Source organism: Rhinoraja longicauda, chromosome 5 (genome assembly GCF_053455715.1).
Source record: "Rhinoraja longicauda isolate Sanriku21f chromosome 5, sRhiLon1.1, whole genome shotgun sequence".
Taxonomy (NCBI): Eukaryota; Metazoa; Chordata; class Chondrichthyes; order Rajiformes; family Arhynchobatidae; genus Rhinoraja; species Rhinoraja longicauda.
The window spans coordinates 28,774,734-28,797,005 of NC_135957.1; the positions used below are offsets into that span (position 1 = coordinate 28,774,734).

The 22,272-nt window shown below is 40.7% G+C and overlaps 1 protein-coding gene across 8 annotated transcripts in view; it reads right to left on the bottom strand.

Moving 5' to 3' along the window:
- LOC144593513 (myelin transcription factor 1-like protein) overlaps positions 1–22,272 on the bottom strand; it is a 346,938-nt gene that overhangs the window by 238,435 nt on the left and 86,231 nt on the right. For all 8 annotated transcript variants that reach the window (XM_078399197.1, XM_078399201.1, XM_078399195.1 and 5 more), the window contains one exon: positions 17,526–17,641. The gene's annotated coding sequence lies outside the window, so the exon portion shown is untranslated. The remainder of the gene's footprint in view (positions 1–17,525; positions 17,642–22,272) is intronic.

The window sequence follows — 22,272 nt, forward strand, 5'->3', positions numbered from 1 at the left end:
GTAGCAGTAACGTCGCTACCTTACAGTGCCAGTGACCTGAGTTTGATCCTGACTATGGGTGCTGTCTGTGCTGAGTCTGCATGTTTTCCCCGTGACTGCCTGGTTTTCCTCTGAGTGCTCCTGTTTCCTCCCACATTCCAAAGACGTACAGGTTTGCAGGTTAATTGGTTTCCGTAAATTGACCCTAGTGTGTTGGATGCAAAACTGGGATAACATAGAACTACTGTATGGGTGAGTGTTGTTTTGGTGTGGACTCAGTGGTCAGGAGGGCCTGTTTCGACGCTGTATCTCTAAAACAAAAAAAAACTTTGAATCATCAGCAAATTCAAGTGCGTTGATGAATATGAATAATAAAGATCAGTACTTTGATCATTAAGCGAGTCCATAATTATCTCCTTTAATAATTTGCCATCCAATCCATGATATTTTTACCGAATGGGCCGCCCTCTTATGCAGAACTATGGTAAAGTCTATATAAACATTGTCAACTGAATTATGATATCCAGAATCTTAAAACAGGTCATTAAAAAAAGTCAATAGATTTGACAGGTGGAAACTTCTCTCCATAAGGCATCTTGACTCTATTAATAACTCCGTAATTCACAACAACTTTCAATAAAAAAGCTTCCAACATTTTATCTGCAGGTTTGACAATTTCACATGTTTGTAATTTCAAAGGCAATCCATTTATCCTTTCAAGAGATAGATGTTCACTTGTCATCAATACCTTGGTACAACCCATTGATCATACGTTCTTTCAACAGAAAACTGCCAGGGGATACTTGTGGTGGTTTCCTTAAGTGGTGGCCATCCAACCTTTTTCCAGCTCTGCCATATTTTTTCAATAATTATTATTATCTTTAGTTTAGTTTAGTTTAGTGATATGGCGTGGAAACAGGCTCTTCGGTCTACCAAAGTCCGCGCCGACCAGCGATCCCCGCATATGAACGCTACCCTACACACACTAAGGACAATATTTTACATTTATACCAAGCCAATCAACCTACAAACCTGTATGCGTTTGGAGTTTGGGAGGAAACCGAAGATCATACGTTTTTTCAATAGAACAGCGTAAAGACAAGCGCCTGTAGACAGGATCGAACCCTGGTCTCTGGTGCTGTAAGACAGTAGCTTTACTGCTAAGCCACCATGGTGATATCTTCTTGTCATTCATATATCTTTCTCATTCCCTGAATATAAGAACTTGCTTGTAAAGACGTTTACCAATTTTTTCTATTAAGCCAATGGGAGGAAGTTCTGGTGAACGTCTCTTTCCCATTTGCCCACAACACCCCGCAATGCAATCTGTCAAATGCTTTGTCGACCTCTGATAGATTCTGCAAAGAATAGGAACATGAATAAATGAATCGATGAAGACTGGCCCTAATTCTTTACATATCTGTAATTTAAAATTGATTTGAAGTCCCATAAAAAGGTAATATTATCTTCACCTGTGCAGCCAGGAAAAGGCATCCAATTCTGGAGATTGGAAAACTGAAGTGGGCCCCTATTATGAGGGAAGAGTTCCCAATGAACAGTGTGGAACCTAAGAAACATTTGCAGGAGTAATCCCTTCAATGTGATCAGAATTGATCTTTTACCTGCACTAACAATTCCTTTAATATTTATAAATCCATTTATCTCTACATTCATTATATTCAACAACTGAGTCTCCACAGCCCCTTGAGTACAGAATTCTGAAACTTATTACCTTCTAGATGACAAAATGTCTTCTCACTTTTTTTCCAAAAATGCTGCCCTCTTATTGTTACACCATTTCCCCAGATTTAGATAGTTCAGCCAGTCCCACATCCAACTGTCCAGCCCAGTAAGTATTTATTCTATCTTCCAATGAGATTTCCTGTCGTGATAACTGAGGAAAGGTTTGGCTTGGTCTGTTTAATTTTTACCATACAATATGTTTCCGGCTGTATATATATGATGATATGATGATATGAAAGCCATCATTTCAGAAATCAACCGAGTGAATCTTTGTTGCTTTTCCTCTACCTTTGGTGTTTCACCTGCATTTCATCCTGATCTCCAATGCTTTCTAAGTAGAGTTTGCGTGTTCTGCATGTAACTGCATGGGTTTCCATCGAGCGCTTTGGTTCCCTCTCACATTCCAAGCATATGCTAGTTAAAAGGTTAGCTGGTCTCTCCAAATTACCTTAAGTACTGCTGGATGATGGGACAATCAGGGGGCATGCAAGAGAGAAATGGTTACAGGGAAATAAATAGGACAATGGAATGGGTGAGGTTGCTCTGAGAACCAGCGCTGGCTGTTGTTGTAAGGAAATGTGAGAAATGTAAGATAGGAAGACCAGACTTGAACACAATATTCCTCGTGCAGTGTAACTGGGTCTTCATGTAATGAGCAAGACAACTCTACTTCTATCCTAATTGTTAATGTTCAGTGATTTATGTAAAAGAACACCTGTATCCCTCTGAACACCAACAGCTTTGAATCTATCAAAAAAATTAAATATCTCCACATATCCAAGGCATAGTTGGCGAGAACCATGTGCAGATTAAATGGATTTACTATAGATAGGTGTTTGATGGTTGGTATGGATATCATGGACCAAAGGTTTTGTTTATGTATATGGTGGGAGCAACTATGAATCTCCTAAATCGTTGAGTCAAATGATAGCACTTGGAAGGGTGGTCACCCCCTCGCGGGAGTGAATGCGGTTACTCTGCTTGTACCAAAGTACGAGTCGCGCACGAGCAGGACCTGCTTGTCAGAGAACTGAGGCCGTACATCCGTGGCCGTCAACGTCGGACGCGGACCATATTAGCTGCTGTATCTCGGATTCTAACATGCAGCAAGCCGTACCTCCTCGAAAGGTCCCTGCTGGAAATGTCTAGTCCGGCATACGAGACGGCTAAATTGGCTGGTTCGAGAATCCAAAACCCGGGCAGACCGAGGGATTGGTAAATCTTCCGATAGGCAGAGAACGATAAAGGTTCTACACGTGCCCGGTTATAGCAGACCTCGGGAGGGGTACTGGAAGACCAATCTTCCCCCAGACAAATGCCAGCAGCAGGCATGCTCTGGAGCATCGTGCTGCTAACTAGCCCATGAAACAACTTGGGCAAAAAAACGACCCTTACCTTATGGGCGTACCGGACTGAATACGACCCCTCAGGAGAGCGGGCAGTAGCCTTCTGAGCAGGGATACTGCAAAAAGGTGGTTGGGGCTCACCATTGACACACCAACACCAAAGGTCAATTAGGTCCGCAACACTATCACATCAGATGATGACACGCAGGGGGCACGACCCTGAAAAGGGGAGACGATCCGGTATAATACAAATAAAATGAGGGAAGAGCAAAATGCTGCAATCAAGATCAAGACGAAGCCCTGCCATTAAGACCTGCCAGAACCGAGACCACCCGCACAGAGCCCAGGCCAATGGTAATGTAGCATAGGGGGAGACTGACTTGTGCACAAGGCGCGTAAAAACTCAAAATGTGTGCTCCCGGGAGTGACTTAAATAGCCGAAGTTAACTAGAAGGTATGGATATGGAAGTGTGGTCACTCCCTGATGGGGTGGATGCGGTTACTCTTCATGTACTGAAGTACGTGCTGTGCGTTGTTGTGGGCGTCTTGTTGGAGATCTGAGGCCGCAGTTCCGTGGACGCTTGGCAACCGGATATGGAACACATTAGCTGCAATGTATCTGGGTTCTATCATGCAACGAGCCGTACCTCCTCGCAAGGTCCCCGCTGGAAACCTTTCGTCTCGCAAACGAGACGGCCAAAACAGCTCGCCGAGAGCCCAACATGGGCACTGAGCCCACGGCTACCGTACTGGCAGAGTATTCAAAACTCATTAAGGTCAGTCTCGCTACGTGCAACCTCGGGCACCCCCGGAAGAGCGTGCCGGGTGACCAACGACTCCACAGTGGTGCCGGCAGCAGGCTAACTGTGAGCAATGTGCTGCACCCAAGCTCATGCAACACCTTGGGCAAAAACCCGCCCCTTGGATGGTTTGGCCGTGGCCATCCGAGATCGGAGGTGTGGTATCCCGCCTTATGAACATGCTTCACGGCTTAAATGGTGGTCCATCCGCTAAGATAGGGGCTCTTTCTCCATTTTTTATACCAAAGTGAATTACCTGACATTTTCCAACATTATATTTTATCTGCATTCACTCAAAATGTTCATACCGCCATGAAACCTCTTTGCGTCCTCCTCTAACTTACATTTCCACCAAGTTTTATAACATTTAGGGACAGCACAGTGGCGCAGCAATAGAGTTGCGCCTTACAGTGCTTGGAGCACTGGAGACCCAGGTTCGATCCTGGCTATGGGTGCTGTCTGTACGGAGTTTGTACGTTCTCCCCATGACCATGTGGGTTTTCTCCCAGATCTTTGGTTTCCTCCCACACACCAAAGACGTGCAGGTTTGTAGGTTAATTGGCTTGGTATACATGTAAAATTGTCCCTAGAATGTATAGGATATTGTTAATGTGTGGGGATTGCTGGTCAGCCGAAGTCCACCGTGGACTTGGTGGGCCGAAGGACCTGTTTCCGCACTGTATCTCTAAACTAAACTAAAACTAAAAATCAATAAACTTGGCTATCCTGCACTTGGCCCTCTCATCCACACCACTGATATAAATTGTGCACAACTGGGGTCTTAGCACTAATCGATGTGTCACTTCACTATTTAATATTGATCTGAATATGACACGTTCATTTGAAAGCTGTTTATTGTCAGTTCACCAATGATCGATCCACACCACATCGGTAGATAGCCTGGATACCATGTGCTCTAGCGTTGATTAATAGTCGCTTGAATGACACCTTATTAAATGCTTTCTGAAAATGCAACCTATTTAATGTCAAAAACGCAAATCAGTATGATTTCCCTTTCATAATTTGATGTTAACTGCCAAATATGAATATTATTTTCAAATTGCCCGAATACAACTTGCTCAACAATATATTCCTTGCTACTGATGTCAGACTGTTTTCTCTCTCCCTCCTTTATCAAATAGTGGGATTCGATTTGCTTCCCACCAATCTGTGAGAGCTGTTCTATTGAATGTTGGAAAGCGACAGCCAGAGCATATATTATTTTTATTGCCACTTCCATAAAGACCCTTTCAGTCCCATCATTTCTTCAGCACTTATTTTACAAATGAGCTCTTCATGTACTCCAGACCTGCAGTTTTCTGCTATTTCTGGCAGGTTTTCCCCATCTTCCATTTTTTTTATTAGGTTATTTAATAATTCTCCTCCAGCATGTGAGAGTTCTTAAAGACTTCAAGACACAACTGAACAACTTAAAATCTGCAAAGCAGATTTAAGCAGTGATTCCCAGCTTCACTTACAAATTACAAATGCCAACTCACGCTCTGACAGCAGATGGACGACCCATCCTTTGACTCAGCACTATAATCCTGGAAGTGCAGAGGCAATTTCAGATTGCCACTTGCACTCCACTTCTCCAATTTTGTACGTTAAAATTCCATCTCAGACAATCCACACAGTATTCGGAGGTGGCTGTTTGGCCTCATACTATCTCAAATTTATCTATCTACATTTGTAATATCTGGTGCATTAAATGCTCTTCCAAGTAGTGTATTAAGTTTGGGAAGCTGTTAAATTAACAATATACTTGAGATGCTACAATTACTTCCGCTGAAACAGAGAAATCAAAGAATAAATTTAATGTTAAAACGAGGATTATTTCTTCTGGTGGGAAATTTTGTAATGAATAGCAATCAATTTTCCTTCCTCACTAATAGTGAGAATAAGAGTAATTAATGAAACAGTTTGAAATGATTACAGAGACACAAGAGACTGCAGATGCTGGAATCTTGAGCAAAAAACAAACAGCTGGAGAAATTCATGGGGCAGGCAAATCTGTGGAGGGAAACGGACAATGTTTTGGGTTGGGACCTTTTCTTCAGACTGAATGATTTCCTGATTTCATATATTGTTTCTGTTTATGGAGGTGCGGATAAATATTTAAAGGCCAGGAGGATCTATGACTATGTGGTGATGTCAAGAAATGGGATCAATTTGGATTGCTCTTGCCAAAAGTGCATGATGGACTAAGTTAATTTCTTCTATGTAATAAACCTCCCAGTGTATTTGGGATTTTATATTTGAGGAATTCCCCCTGTTTTTATTATCACTATCTTTGCCGACATATAGATTCAATTATTTCTGCTTTGTTTCTTACCCAAACTGCGAATTAACTTTTCCTTCAAATTTTACCTTCTTAAAAACACATTCCTTTCAAGCTCATTTGAATGCTCAAGCTCAAGCTCATAAGGATGAGAGGGGAACTTATCGAAACATATAAGATTATTACGGGATTGGACACGTTAGAGGCAGGAAACATGTTCCCAATGTTGGGGGAGTCCAGAACCAGGGGCCACAGTTTAAGAATAAGGGGTAGGCCATTTAGAACAGAGATGAGGAAAAACATTTTCAGTCAGAGTTGTAAATCTGTGGAATTCTCTGCCTCAGAAGGCAGTGGAGGCCAATTCTCTGAATGCATTTAAGAGAGAGCTAGATAGAGCTCTTAAGGATAGCAGAGTCAGGGGGTATGGGGAGAAGGCAGGAATGGGGTACTGATTGAGAATGATCAGCCATGATCACATTGAATGGTGGTGCTGGCTCGAAGGGCCGAATGGCCTACTCCTGCACCTAATGTCTATTGCTTCCTTATTTCCATTCTCTGAAAGATAAGAGCTTTACAGGGTAAATGTTCTCAATATACCTCCTGTAAGATGCAATGTGGTTGTAGGTTAATTAGACAACTTTTCGTGCAAATGCAGTTTCCACCAATATCTGCTCAGAAATTCGTGCATCCAGTCAAAAATGTTCACATGTTGAATTCTGAATATTTTAAAAAAATCTTCATAAAATCTCTTCTCGGTTTTCTCTGCCTCGATGGAAATTGAAATTGTTCCAGGCCCTTGCGCATATTCTTAATTAAATTTTCTTAACTATTTTGTCGATCATTGTCCTGAAGAGAAAAGTAAGAAAAACTGCAGATGCCAGAAATCTAAAACAAAGATAGAAAATGCTGGAAATTCTCAGGTTAGTCTATATCTGTGAGAGTTAATGCTTCAGGTTGAAAAAACTCTGTCAGAACTAGGAAGGAGACATAGGTTTGCTTGTTAAGCTGGAGGGAGATTGGAGGGTGGGATATGTGGAACAGACTTTAGAGTCTGTTAAAGACTTTAGAGACTTTAGAGTGTTGGAGTCATACACCATAGAAACAAGGCCTTTGGCCATCTGCTTCTGTGTCAACTTCCAACTCTACTACTCCAAAGTAAAACACAGAATATAGTAATCCCAAATTGCCTGCATTCATTCCATATTCCTCCTTGCCATGCTCATTCAAGTACCTGTCCAGATGCCTTTTAAATGTTGTTACTGGTCCCATATCTACTACCACCTCTGGCAGCTCATTCCAGATACCAACCACTCGTGGTGCAAAGCATTTTCCTATCAGGGCTCCTTCAATCCTCCTCTCACCGACAAACCTTTACCCATAGTTTTAGACACCCTGACTGTGGGAAACTGACACTGGCTATTTACCCTATAAAATCACCTCTTAGCCTCTTCACTCCAGAGAGAACAGAACCAGCCTATCCAATCTGACCTGAAGACTCAATACGCCTTCATCTGAGAAACATCCTTGCAAACCTTTTCTAGTTTAATCACATCCATCCTATAAATTTATTTCTGTCCTATAGGAAGGAACCTCAGGTGCTGGTTTACATCTATCTGAAGATAGACACTGGAGTATCTCAGTGAGTCAGGCAGCATCTCTGGAGAAAAGGAATAGATAACATTTTGAGTCGAGACTGAAGAACCCGAATCATCACCTATTCCTTTTCTCCAGAGATGCTGCCTGATCTGCTGAGTTACTCCAGCATTTTGTGTCCATCTTTCTTTCTATCCTACCCAGGCTTACTCCATTAACTCTTTTCAGCACCTCAATTACTACATTGGTGTTGCCTCCTGTACTCATGCAGAACCTGACAATTCCTTTATTTTTGCTGGTAACACACTGTCCTTGCTTTCTCTGACTCTTCCATTCCTTTTCTGGATTGCCCTGTCTCCATCTCAGGGGTTGACTAGCTGCTAGCATACATAACAACGCAACTATTCATCGTCCCACCCTGCCTCCTGTAAGGACTCCATTACATTCCCCCAGTTCCTCTAACTCTGTCATATTTGCTCCAATGATGAGACTTTCTGTACATTGTAATGTTTTCCTTTTTCCTGAAGCATGACTTCCCGTATACCACTGTAAAAGAAGAGCTTGACTGCATCTCATCCATTTCCTGTGCTCTTATATCCTCTCCCGTGGGTACAGAACAAGGATAGCGTTTTCCTTACATTCCACCCCATTAGCCTTTGTATTCATTCTCCACAATTCCCACCACCTCCAAGGAGAATCCACTATCAGAAACATCTTCCTCTCACCCTCATTTGAATATTTTACCGGGAGCCAGTCCTGGTCCCCTCATCCATTCCCACCAACCACTTCCATTCTTAGGGCACTCTCCCCTGCAACTGCAGGTGATGCAGTACGTGTCATCTCACATCTTCCTTTTCTACCACGCAGGAACCCAAAGTGTCTTTCCATGTGAAGCAGTAATTCACTTGTATTTCCTCCACTCTCGCATGCAGTCTTCACAATTGGTGTCCTCAGCATTGGAGAAACCAAATCCAGATTGGGTGACCACATTGTGGAGCACCTGTATTCAGTTTGCAGAGGCAACCCAGAGCTTGCACTTTAATTCTCAATCCTACTCTGAGCTCTGTAGCCTCCTGCTACACTGTAGCCCAATGCAAGCTTGGGGATGGATCAGCCCCTCATCTTTCAACTGGGCACATGGAAAAATGTAGGTTCCTTAATTGTTCTGTCTGTATCAGTCATCCATCTGTGATATTGGCTCAGCTATTTTTTTTTCTCTTTTCTTTTCCTCTGGGAGTGCAGGGCGTGCCCAACCTGACCTATCAGTATGCCTTCCTGCTCTGTATTTTGGAGCTCCGACATTCTTTTGTCTATTTTCTTTTGTCTCTGTTCTCATATTCTGATTGTGCCCAGTCATTCCTTGACCAGATAACCTTGTTCACATGTTATTCCCATTCCCGTTTTACCCAATCAGAGAAATCCATCCCCTACACACCATTCACCTTTCTTGCAGCTTCTTTCGTTTGACAAAGGATCTTGGACCTGAAATGTTAGCTTTCTTTGTCTTCCCACAGATGCAGCCTGATCTACTGAGTATTTCAGGCATCTTTCTGTCCCCGTGGCCCTAAACCTTGAAAATTAAAAAAAACCTGCAGATGGTACTAATCTGAAATAAACCTAATTCATCGACCATAACTGTTTAACCGTTCCTGATCCACTAGACAAAAAAAGAACCAGGGACAGTGTTTTCCTTGCATAATCTTTATTGGCTATTTCAATTGTAAAAATCATTCACTGTTCAACTTTCAAACCAAAACCTTTTTTCTTTGTTCTAGAGGAGGCTTCATGGATAAATCTTTTGTTTGTTTATTTACTTTTATGTTTTGTTTACTCTGTAAAGCGTCTTTGAGTTTCTAGAAAAGCGCTATATAAATTAAATGTATTATTATTATTATTATTATGGATAATTCCCAAAATATAGTATATTCCACACCTGCATCCATAAGAATCATATTAATGCACAAATCATTTCCTCCTAATCCATTGTACATCTCAATACCAATCACTTCACTGTTTTGGGGGATTTATAATAGATACTGAAATGCATCTTGTTCCTGCTGTTATTCCAACTTTATTCTGCACCTTCATTAACAATCCCTAATTTTTCTATTAAAAAAATCCTGATTTAAAAAAATTCTTTAATATTATTTAAAAATCCTGATCCTACATCTATGACTGCATATCCATTAACTTGTTCTGCTCTCTCGCTCTCCCACTTAGTATTCCTATTTAACCTTAACAACTTTGTGTCTGTAATAATTATAGTCCACACAGCATAACGGTACAAATTACACAATGCATTCATAATGCTTTTTGTAATAATATAGACTATTTTTCAGAAATTTCCCTCCATTAATTCATGCAATATCCTAATGTCCCCTCTTTCCTCAGTCTATTGATACATAAGCTGATCTATATTCTTATATCTTTACACATGCTGTATGGTTCAATTCTATGCTTTGCGTCTGTTAATCTTCCTGCTGGAAGCATGCAATTCCATCCTTGATATCTATCCTCTTCTCTAATAGATTGCCGGTAATAAGCTTTAGCATCTGTTTGTACAGCTTTACCTGAGTTCTAGCCAAAGTTCTAGTGCCATGCTGTTGTCCAGATATCTCTTCATCAATCAAGCGTATGGCTGCTGAATATCTGACCAAAGGACCTTCAACTTCCTTTGCTCTGTTACCAATTGAAATGGGTGTCAACTACCAGTGATCTTCACTCTTTATTGGTCTTCATGCAATAAGCATCCTTGTCTTGCCTCAAGCAGGCTAAATCACCTGGGTCCAAAACTCTAGATTAAAAAACAGGCTTTAATCCTCCACTTTATATTTCTCAAACTATTTATTTATTGTAATTTTCACAGGCTTGGATGACTGCTATATCTGCAGCAATGTTAGTTTGGGTTAACCTCCACAAGATTGGTGTTAACATTTCTCTACATTACTCTACAAAGCCATGTGGCCATTAAGCAGATGCGGGGAAAGCCCGCGATTTTGCATGAATCCACTGTCTCTCTGTGGATACCCACCTGCTTCTGCTCTTCCCCTCAACTCTTGAGCTGAGCTATCTAGGCCTTGAGAGAGAGCATACCTGTGAGGATGGTGAGGAAGTCGGGGTGGGGTGGAGAGGGGGGGGAGGGGTGGGGTGAGGGCGTCTTAGATTTGTAACAGATGAGATTAAATTTCTTCTCTCACAGAGCCATGCATCCTTGAAATTTTTCATCCCAGAGAGCTTTGGAACATCAATGATGATGGATCTTTGGACAATAGGGGAATTATGGGTTGTGGGCATTGGGTAGCAAAGTGAGCAGATAGAAATAATCAGGTAAGCTACAATCTTATTGGAAGGAGGAAAAGGCTAGATAGACCAAACGCTCTATTTCACCTATTTTTATGTTCTATAATCAACTTAGATACAACACGGAAACAGGCATTTTGCACCTAATTGTCCATGCTGACCCAAATGTTCCATCTAAGCTAGTCCCATTTGCTGTGTTTGGCTCATATCCATCTAAACCGTTGGTGTTAAAATACTGGATAAGCAAGGAAAGAGATTTCACATGTGTGCATGGCCTTTTATGAAATTAAGATATTGTGAAATATTTCACTATGTTCCAGAGCATTAGTGCCTTGTCTAGAAAATTGCACGGTAACATTAATTCCCTACCGACTGAGCTGCCAGCCTTGAGTGATGTCAATTATAGCAGTGGCAGGATCGGTCAAAGTCAGCATGGGTTTATGAAGGGGAAATCATGCTTAACTAATCTTCTGGAATTTTTTGAAGATGTAACAAGTAGAATGGATAAGGGGGAGCAGTGGATGTGGGGTATCTGGGCTTTCAAAAAGCCTTTGACAAGGTCCCACACAAGCGATTAGTGTGCAAAATTAGAGTACATGGTATTGGGGCTAGGGTATTGACATGGATAGAGAACTGGTTGGCAGACAGGAAGCAAAGAGTAGGAATTAACGGGTCTTTTTCAGAATGGCAGGCAGTGACATGTGGGGTGCCACAAGGCCCAGGGCTGGAACCCCAGTTATTTACAATATATATAAACGATTTAGACAAAGGAATTAAATGCAACATCTCCAAGTTTGCAGATGACACAAAGCTGGGTGGCAGTGTGAGCTGTGAGGAGGATGCTATGAGGCTGCAGAGTGACTTAGATAGGTTGGGTGAGTAGGCAGATGCATGGCAGATGCAGTATAATGTGGATAAATATGAGGTTATCCACTTTGGAGGCAAGAATAAGATTATTATTTGAATGGTGTCAGATTAGGAGAAAGGGAGGTGCAACGTGACCTGGGTGTCCTTGTACATCAGTCACTGAAAGTAAGCATGCAGGTATAGCAGGCAGTGAAGAAAGCAAATGGCATGTTGGCCTTCATAGTGGGAGGATTTGAGTATAGGAGCAAGGAGGTCCTACTGCAGTTGTACAGGGCTCTGGTGAGACGGCACCTCGAATATTGTGTGCAGTTTTGATGTCCTTTTTTGACTAAGTATATTCTTGCTATTGAGGGAGTGCAACGTAGGTTCACCAGGTTAATTCCCTAGATGGCGGGACTGACATATGATGAAAGAATGGATCGACTGGGCTTATATTCACTGGACTTTAGAAGGATGAGAGGGGATCTTATAGAAACATAAAATCCTTAAGGGATTGGACATGCTAGATGCAAGAAAAGTGTTCCCCATGTTGGGGGAGTGCAGAACCAGGGGTCACAGTTTAAGAATAAGGGGTAGGCCATTTAGGACTGAGATGAGGAAAAACTTTTTCAACCAGGGATTTGTGAATCTGTGGAATTCTCTGCCACAGAAGGCAGTAGAGGCCAATTCACTGGATGTTTTCAAGAGAGAGTTAGATTTAGCTCTTGGGGCTAACAGAATCAAGGGATATGGGGAAAAAAGCAGGAACAGGGTACTGATTCTGATCAGCCATGATCATATTGAATGGCAATGCTGGCTCAAAGGGCCGAATGGCCTACTCCTGCATCTATTTTCTATGTTTCTAATTCCCAAACTTTGTTGATAACAAGCCAAGGGCAGCAACATTCCCCACCAACTCCAAATAATGTTCTTTATCAGGGTTAAAAGCAAGTCACAACCTCCTGATAATTAGAATTGGAGGAATCAGGTCTCAGATTTATACTCCTTGTCACCACGGTGTGAACTCACAATTCCCAACCAGGGAACAGAAGAAAGGCTAGAAACTCAAATGGGAAAATGAGAAAAGGTAAACAGCATGGAATTGCGGTTCCACATATCTCATTACAGGGTTTGATCTTTTGTGTGCTGTTGGCTAATTCCACAATGAAATCTCCAGTCACAGAAATAAAAACACCTTATCTTGTCCAAGAGTGTTACTCTAGCAAAGGAGCAGAGCACAGAGGCACCTTACTTGCATGCTGTTGAACACTGCTGGTTGTGTTGCCAATTTTTCTTTTGCCTCTGGCTCATTATTACATGCACACATTCCTGAAGGATCATTCCGATCTCCACAGAGAGCTGCAACCCATGAAAGGTGTGAAATTCAAGCAAGGGTACAACAAGCTTCCTAAACAAATCCCACAAATAGTAGTTGTGGATATCATTTAACTAAAAGAAAATGCTTGCACATTTTGAGGAGATAGAGTTTTTCTTTAAAAAAATAAAAGCTCTAGTTACATCACTGAAATTTTGATTGGAGTTTTGCAACCATCGACTTTCTAAATGAGGGGGAACTAGGGGAGAGTCTGGCAACCAGAAACAACAAATAACTGAGGCACAAGCACAGGAGAAGTATCTTTACACAGTACCGCAAACGGTCAAATGTGGAGCATCTCAAGGATATAACATGACTAACATCCAATACATTATGCTGACGCTGCATCTGTGAGATTGTCCCCTTTGACAACCTGGGAGAACATAGAATAAGAAAGAAATATACTCATCCCTTACTAAATAACATTATTGAATACATTTAACAATCACCAAAGGTAAACATGTTAATCGCTATTCACTTTAGTTACAATCATTCACGCCTAATCATTTTGATAAAATTCAAATTAGTTATCAATGAAATAAATTGTGAAAATTACAATTTCCAATCAGTCTTCTTCCAACTGGCAACCCCCCCCCCAAAAGCAGACTCCTTTTATTGTGTTCTTTCCCAGAATGGAATTTAAGGTTTGTTCACCCTATAACTAATTTGTTTCAACTGGTTTGTGATTTTGATTGTCACAAAATGTTATCAAAACCTAATTACCTCTAATTGCCTGTTGAAAAATAAATTCAGTGTACACAGACCAGAAGTCCTACTTCCTTGTCAGCATTAAAAAAATGATTTTCAAATATTCATCATAGTGAAAAGTTAGAAAATGATTACTTTATTCATCAGCCTTTGTTTTGTTTTTAACATGATATTTTTTATTTTTGAACTATTTTTTATGTTTATTTATCATATTATCTTTTGAGTATTGTGTTTACAAACCTGTTGTGTTGCTGCAAGCAGGAATTTTATTGTTACGGTACATATGACAATATGACACTCTTGACAGTATTGATTACTGAATTATAAGTTTTGAATCTACTCAAACAACAGTACTTGTTTCCTCCTATCTGTCTAATAATAGACAATGATAATATAATGATTAAATTGCAACCATAACTCCTTTGTAGATCACATTATTGAGAATGAACCAAAGTAATCAGCAAATAAGGATGCAGAGAACAATATGCAGTTTCAATAAGCTAACTAGAATCAAAAAGCTTTTGGTTTTAAAGATTAATCAGAAATTCACAGTTCAGTGAGTATCCAATATACATGAAATGATCTATTTTTGCTGGTGTAAGGAGTTGCTGGGGTAGAGTTTCTGCTTAATTTTCACTTTTTCTTCTAACTGCCTTTCTTAAATTGAAACAAAAATATAAGTGATTTAATTATTCTCCTTGTTGGGGCACCCGTTCGGCTATTGTACAAGGAGTTCCACTTCATGAACTTGTGCAGAGTGCTTCCTGTCCAGAAGCCTCAAGATATCCTGGGCTATGGAGGCTCACATTCACTTATGACAGGAGTGGATAATTATTCTTTACTATTTTCAAAAGCCCATTTTACAAGACAGTAATAGGAATGGGTAGGTATTACTTCCCAATGACTCCAAACTTATTACCTCCCAACTCCCACCAACAAACAAGATGCTTATAAAAGCAAAACTTTTAAAAATGAATAGGGGACAGACATTGTAACGGGGATAGGGAGAGAGATGAAAACTGCATGATGACTGACTTATTCATTCGCACCACCTGACAGTTGAGGAAATGCAACATTAGAAAAGGCTTGAAGCAGGCACGATGTCTGCCCCAGTTGCCGTAGACAAAGATGCTTCAAGTACCATCATGGGAAGATTGGGAACAGGAGTGGGCCAGTCAGCATCTTGAACCGGGTTCATCATTTAATTAAAAAAGGTTGATGTCAACCATAAATGCATTTCCCTTGATACAGCTACCACACTAAAATCTATCTCTGTATTGAAAATCCCATTGCCCAATCAAAGAGCTGATCTTAAATTATAACACTGCAAGGCTCTTGACTAAAAGTGTATTTGCATTGCTTTCTCATTTTAAATGATACATTTCATTAATAACAGGACAAAATGATGTTGCATGTACTAATGTGGTCACTGTAGGAAAAAGTGCAATCCTATTACTTGTGCTGAGTTTGCTGATCACATCAGAGGCAACGATCGAAGAAGAATGTGTGACAGAATATTAGGATCACTGAAAGATTAACCCAGACCAGTGTGGAAGTGCAGGGCAAAAGGTGAATGCTATGGCACAGAGTGAGAGTAAGACTCATTAATCTAAGGCCAGTCAGGCATAGCTATTTCAACTGGATCGGCAAGCAAACTAAATGAGAGGAATAGAACAAAAAAGGATAAATTAATTTTTGAAACCGTGAACTAAACCAAGGCATTGTAGAATGACATTCTTCAGCAATGGATTAGCTTCCAAGCTGACACAATGAGCTTTGTTTCCCTTGGGCATTCTATTTAGTGATGAAAAATGCAGGTGTGCCCTGCCAAATAAATATTCATTGTCCAATTGAAATCCATTTTCACCATGCATTCATGTTACATCAGAATTTCCATTGCATTTCTGCAAGAGATTGCCACAAAGTATCAGCAAAGGGTAGGGCACAGTTCTAATTCAGAGGACCTGACCTATCAATACTGGATAGCAATTTAGATTATCGATTTTACTTCCATTTTGGTTTTGTTTTTATTTAATGGTAAGATAGATTTCCACAGGCAAATACTGTCCTGGTAAACCACCGAGTTGTTTAGGTGACTTATAAAATGGATGGAGAGAATGTGCAATGGGTAACTATTTTATCCTGGCTGTCAACAAAGCTCTACCGATATTTTATCATCAGCTGGTACCTGCATTCATTTCCTGTAGCTATGTCTGGATAGCAGTCAAGAGCAGAAAGCCTGTCTTGTTCTTCTCTCCCGAATGCACAAAAGCCAGAGTGCTCTCACCGCAGTTGTGAATCTTAGGTTTTTATTAACTGCACAGCCACGCACCACATCAAAACAGAAGCATTTACCAAATTACAATCAGACGAATGTTGCTATCAATGCAAATTACAGGCAACTCAAGACTTCGGGGCAAGGCGTCTGAAAAATGGAAGAATACTCTACCCTCCTGGGTATATCAGGTGCTCAGTCTTAATTGCACTTCTTTGCTTTTCCTTCCAGCTTAATCCAAAAGAAGCAAACAACGGAAGCAGAGACGATGGAAGGGACCCATGGAAAATATACTAAATTCACAGAAAAATAAAACTTTTTTTTTTGCACTGCATACTAAACAATTATAAATCTAGTCTGTAAGTAAAATAGTATGTTGGCATTGTTTCATTCTAAGTTATAGTAGCAAATTTATTTATAACACATATCCATATTTTCACTACCTTCTTTTCAATGGAATTTGGTAATGTTTAATATTACAGCCATTATTTACACGGCATGGATGTCTGTGTACTGCCCTGCTAAGCAGCATTGCTTGGGATTTTCCTGTCTACCAACAGAAACACGACATTGCCTTTTCATGCACGAGTATTATTTCTGTTAACTCTTTACCTGCTGATTAAATGTACATTCATACCATTTCCAAAATTTCTTTTGCAGTTATTTTTATTTTCTCTTAGTCTGTTAAATGAATCCTGCAATCACATATTTCATTTTTTCTCAAAGTACTATTTTCAAATTTCCATCTAATTATAACTGAAAATATTTCAAGAATCAACAACTAAATATCTGCACCAGAAGAACAGTTCCAAAAATTAGGTGGCTCTTTGAATGCCTACAGCATTTGAAAGCAGCTAGTCCATCATTGTACAATCGCTGTTGATTAAAAAAACAACCGAGATAGATAGGCGTATGATTTATCCCCTTCCCTTCTTGCTCTGACTGTACAATTTATCTAGTCTCCTTTATTATCAAGTTTTGTGTTACTCTGTAAAGGCTCATTCTACTTATGTATGTGTTATTTTTTAGCAAGTGGAACAGCACATGCACCACCCAATTGAATGGCAAATGGGGCTTCTTACCCATGAATCATCTGGTGTCTATGAATGCAAAAATAATACAGATTCTTCACTGAGTACTTATGGAAGTGGTTGCAAATAACATCACAGTGTCCAGCAATCTGGTTTTTTTATAAAAAGAAAGGTAAGTACTGAGGTAGCTGAAGAAAAATCAGCTGTTCAAAGTCTCCTGATCAAGCTTCTATTTCATGGTTCTCTACCTGAAGTTGTTTAATGGCGTGATATTTCTTTGGTCCACACTTTGCCTCTCTGAGCCTGTCACAACAGCTGTGAGTCCACAAATGCCGATTCACCAACGTTCTTCTGAGTTCATTTTCTGTGGAAAATTTAAGATAACATCTAAACCAGAGAAATAATGTGTTTTAACAAAAGAAATGAAAAGATATATATTTAAATATAGACACATATACTTCTTTGTTTCCAAGAGGGTTGGTTGTAAGAGCAGCCACATCTTTTTTTTTGTAACCAAAACATATATATGGCATCATTTTCACATCAAGCTCCAAATTCAATGATACTAATTAAAATTGGTATATTGCAATAACAGACGAAGTGTTAATGGGGCAGCAGTCAAGTGTGTCAGGAAAATGAAGGGACCCTTGGGGGCCTGGCACGATGTTTATAATCAGCTAAAATCAGCATCCACTGGAGAGCTGCTCTACCATAAATCTCCTAATAGCTCCAAAGGCACCAGAAAGAATTTCAAAGATACAAAATTGCAGCTAAACATTATTTTAACCTGACTGAAGAAGTGCAGAGAATCTGGTACACCGTGAGAGGGTTACTATTTTTTTTTACAAAGCAAAACAAAAACAATTCAGGTTTCATAAATAAGTATTTAAGTTTAGAGGGTTTACACTTTCAAGATTTCTACTTTTAACTTCACATCCTAATACATACCTATTTAGCCAATATTTCCCATAAAATCTCAGCATTGTTCTTTCATTAAAAGTGCACGAAAGACCACCCACCTGTCTACCATATAAATCGGAGAACAGGCAACTCCCAAGACTGGCTGCTAATGTCACAATATTTGCAGATTCTAGGGGGAAGAATGCTTCCTTTCTCCACTGGAACAGAACTGGCCTCAGGTTTTCTCTCATTTATTTTATTTTTTTTGCTGGCTGCTGCAGCTGCTGTGAGTGAACCTTCTCCTGCTTCCTCAGTCTTAGCTTCAGCTTTTTTTCAGCACCTTGGCCAGCAGCTGCAGCCAGACTCTGGAACCGCATCTGACAGGCATTGTTTATTTTAGCACCATCTTCCTACAGTCGAGGCTTGGCGAATTTTAGGAGAGGGCTGCGAGAATGGAAGCAGTTTGTCGTGCTCCTTCTTTCAAACTTCATTCCTGGCAGCTGCTTTAACAGTGCAGATATTTTTGTTTTACTTATCCAGAATGTCGGGGCTCCTTTAAGCTCTATTCGTTTCTACTTAAAGGTGCTTTACAAAATATTTTAGGAAATATGTTTGTTGGCTCAGTTATAAACATTAATATTTTTTGAGGAAAAAAATTTAAATGTCAAATTAAAATATCTCAAGTGCAAGTTGCGAAGAAGATCTTAGTGCTTATCTGGAAATTGTCACTCTTTTAAAACTGGCATTTTTAAAACACACATTTGATGAGCTTCACGACAGATATTCAACGAATTCCCTTTAGAAAAGTGGGAAGTGTGCTTTGTGAAAATGTCATTTGCCGATGCTGCAATTACTTACACTTCAGCAATCATGTTCACAATGCAGAATGGGTCGAATCCAGGTGAGTACCAGAACCAGTAATCATTCTCTGGAAATGAGAACAAAGCCATTTTCTTTCATTTCCTATCACACAACTATCAAGGCCTTAATTACAAGGCAAGTGTCAGGGCTGGCTGGTGAAAGGCTTATTATTATACAGCTCAGCATCAAATCAGTTTTGTATTGATGAGTACTGGAATTGAGAAAGCTAAACTCGGGTCCCACAAGCAAGAACAAAAATCTCTGGCCAGAGGAGAAGATGCAAAAGCCTCAATCATATGAGTTCACTTTGACCTGCAATAAGATGTCTCAGCTGCAGAGGAAAGGTTACATTAATTTTAATAAGTTCATACTTTTTATTAGGTAGGATAAACACATTGGATTTTTTTTTTAAATGTACCTAAATTAATTCAAGGAATTCAACTTTGGACATTGTTTACCTACATATGTAAGAAAAAGTATTTTGTTCTATTTTATTCAGTACTTCAGTACTTGGGACACTCCACACAAAAAAATACGGTCCTGCATGATAAAGGGTTTATGTTTTAAGTGGTCCCACAGCATCAGCTGAGTCACCCAGGACAACTGCTGCCTAACTCAGTTTTGAAGCCAGCTGACAAGCTATAGCAATTTTACCATGCATGAGGAAGAGGGAGTCTTTCATTAGAATATATGTCCCCTATATTTTGTTTGATATATTCCAACTATCCATTGTAATATATTATATATTCCAGCCATCAATTATATTTTCATTCCAAAGTAAAACACAAAATGCTGGAGTAACCCAGCAGGCCAGGCAGTATTTCTGGAAGATAGATAGGGTGACATTTCAGATCAGGATACAGGAATACAGAGCTTTATTTGTCATTTGGTACTGAGGTACCGAACAAAATTACATTGCAGTCACACAAAAAAAACAACAAAAAAAAGATCCTCCAGAGATGCTGCCTGACCTGCTGAGTTACTCCAGCACTTTGTGTGTTACTCAAGATTCCAGTATCTGCAGTTACTTCAGTCTCCATGTTTTCTTTCCACATGTTGCATCCATTATAGACACCAGTACTTTCCTTTGTAACCACCCTCTTCTGCTGCTTCTTCACAAGGAAATAAAAGAATGGCATTCAATCCATTCCTTCCACTCCTACTAACAAACTGCACTGAACATCAGACTTTACAAGCGTTATTATACCATAGTAACATTCATAAGTGATAGGAGCAGAATTAGGCCATTTGGCCCATCAAGTCTACTCCGCCCTTCAATCATGGCTGATCTATCTTTCCCTCTCAACCTCATTCTCCTGCCTTCTCCCGATAACCCCTGACACACGTACTAATCAAGAATCTAGCAATCTCTGCCTTAAAAATATCCATTGACGGCCTCCACGGCCTTCTGTGGCAATGAATTCAGATTCACCACACAGGTTGTGATGGTTGGCAACAACCTCTCACAAACCACATATAAACTGGCCAAACTGAACAACAGCCGTGTTGATTGCCACTTTGGGGAAAGTAGTAAATTGGGGTAAGGCAGATTACAACATTATTATAGAGACACAAGAAACTGCAGTTGCTGGAATCATGAGCAGGTCAGACAGCATCTGGAGAGGAAATGAACAGATGACATTTTGGGTCAAGACCTGTCTTTAGACTGCAAGTTTCACAACATTATCAGGCAGAAGCTAGAGGAGTAAATTGGAAGTAGCTGGTATCGGGCAAGTCCACGTTAAATATTGAGAGTTGTTTAAAGATCAGGTGGTCTGAGTTCAGGACTGCATGTTTCAGGAAAGAGAAGGGATAAGGATAAAGTGGAAGGATAAGGATAGCAAGGTAGGAGAACCTTGGAATTTATTTGGAGAGAAGGAATGGGTGACGTTTCGGGTTGAGGCCCTTCTTCAGACTGATATCTCGACCCGGAATGGCACCCATTCCTTCTCTCCAGAGATGCTGACTGTCCGGCTGAATTACTCCAGCATTTTGTGTCTATCTTCAATTTAAACCAGCATCTGCAGTTCCTTCTTACGCATTTGGAATTTATTTGTTGATTTTCGAAGAGGAAGGTGGAAGATCCACAAACCTGTCTTCATCAATGGGTGGGCGGTGGAGAGAATCAACAACTTCAAGTTCCTCGGTGTTGTGGCATTAGGGACGATGTCGGGTTCAGCAGTGATCACACCGACATCGCAGTAGGGTAAAGTCATGTGATGCATTTTCTTTACACTGGTCGGAAAGTGCAGGACCGCCCACAGATGCTGTCCATCACCGTCAGAGTGCATTGGCGATAATGCTGCCGAACTTGGGGTTGCCCCGGCAACTCAGTCCTGGTCTTCAAAGGGGGCATGGCGATCTCAGGCTTCTTTCTGCAGTTCACCCTTCCGTTGAGCGGAGGGACTGACAGTCTCAGGTTTCTTCCTGGCGACTCAGCTTTGGGCTTGTAGAAGCGACGCTGGTGTCTCGGGATTATCCTGGCAGCCAGTCTTGGTCTGTGTGTGTGGGTGCAGTCCCTCATTGTCTGTGGCCAGGAAGAGGTTCTGGCATCTGAGGCTTGCCCCTCTGCCATTCAGTCTTAGACAGGAGAGGCACTGGGTATCTAGGGTTTCATCCTGGTACCCCAGTCCTAACCACAGAGTGGCACTGGTGGTCTGGAGCTTGGCCCAGTGGCTCTTCTTCAAACATGAAAACACAGCTCGCAGGGAGGCATCCCACATTGTCTTTTTTCTTCTCTCATCTTCTCTCTTAGGCTAGAATACATGGGTTTTATAGGGACTAGGCAGACAACGTAGAAGCAACCAACCAATATCAGCTAATTGGATCGAGCTGTTACTAATAATGCTTGGGATTAGCCTCTCCTGGCCTGCCAGCTAGTAATATGGATCAGAATGACATCAAAAGGAGGGGCTACTGTCATAGTGTGCAGATCTCTGAAGATCAGTATTGGACCCAGCATATTGATGCAATCATAAAGAAAGCCCATCAACACCTCTACTTCCTTAGAAGATTAAGGAGATTTGATATGCCGAAAAATACTCTCTTGAGCTTCTATAGGTGTACCGTAAAGAGCGTATAGAGGGGTTACATCACAGCCTGTTTCGGCAACTCGAACGCCCAGGAACGAAGGAGATTACGTGATAGATACCACTCGGTCCATCACTGATACTGACCGCACCATCATCAAAGGGATCTATAGGAGAGGCTGCCTCAAAAGGCCTGTCAGCATCA